Source organism: Schistocerca americana, chromosome 8 (assembly GCF_021461395.2).
Source record: "Schistocerca americana isolate TAMUIC-IGC-003095 chromosome 8, iqSchAmer2.1, whole genome shotgun sequence".
Classification (NCBI taxonomy): domain Eukaryota; kingdom Metazoa; phylum Arthropoda; class Insecta; order Orthoptera; family Acrididae; genus Schistocerca; species Schistocerca americana.
This window is the reverse complement of record NC_060126.1, coordinates 519,797,762-519,798,933: the sequence shown is the minus strand read 5'-3', so window position 1 is coordinate 519,798,933 and position 1,172 is coordinate 519,797,762.

Sequence of the window (1,172 nt, the reverse complement as noted above, 5' to 3'; positions counted from 1 at the left end):
TAAACAACTAACATCACTCAGGGATTACCCTTATGCCTGGCCTGTTTTGACTGGTTGATGGCTGCCTATAAAACAATCACTGATTGCAGGACAAGTGATCAGCATGTCACCACTCCTTACAGTCGTTATTGTCAGTATATGAATCCTGGCAAAGCCACTTAAGCAATTCCACTTTTGAATTTTGTGATTTTAACTTTTGAATAACTTATATTATATGATTCTATTTGTAAAGTACATTTAGAATCGGAACGAATATGAGATATTTGTGCAATTATTTATTAAGATATTAAAAAGACTACAGTCTAACAAATTAACAGTACACTAATGTGACATGGCTTTATCAGTCGCTACAAGGCTTTAAGTACGATAGTAAGTAAGTAGTCTTAAAAACCCCATATGTCTTTCCTCCAACAAGGCTCTTAGTTCTGCTTCATCCACTACTTGTATGTAACTATTTTATCCTTTCCTTTTGTTTCTTCTGCCTTTGCCTTTCATTTCCAAAATTGAAACTTCTGGTCCTGAAATCTGGCAGCATAGTACTTTTTGCCATATGTATTCCTATCGGCACTTTCCCATACTTCCAGTTTTAATAACTAATAAGATGGTACTTTTATTTTTTATATCACTAATTATCATCCTTGTTCTCCTCCTTTCCTGCAAGAACACAAATCTGCAAGTGTAGGACATTAAATAAAATGAAGTGACACCCACACTACACAAAAGCAATGTTGACTGATGGCCAGTTGTATAAACTCAATACATAGACAATCTGATTTGCTTTCTATAATCATAACAGGTTTTCACAATATCATGAGAAAGAAAGTTGCCACTCACCATATAGCAGATATGCTGAGTCGCAGATAGGCAACGCAAAAATATTTTCACACTTAAAAGCTTTCAGCCAATGGCCTTGTCAACAATACACACACGTACACACATGCACGCACGCACGCACACACACACACACACACACACACACACACACACACACACACAAACGCAACTCACACACACGACTGCAGTCTCAAGCAACTAAAACCACACAACTTTTGTTCTCATAATATTGTTACATTCCGTTCCGGATTTTCTATTGTTTGATTTTTGCATGACAGGTTTTATTTTTGATGCAAAGGAAAAGAAAGAAGAGGGTGTAGCTTCTTAACAATTGTAAC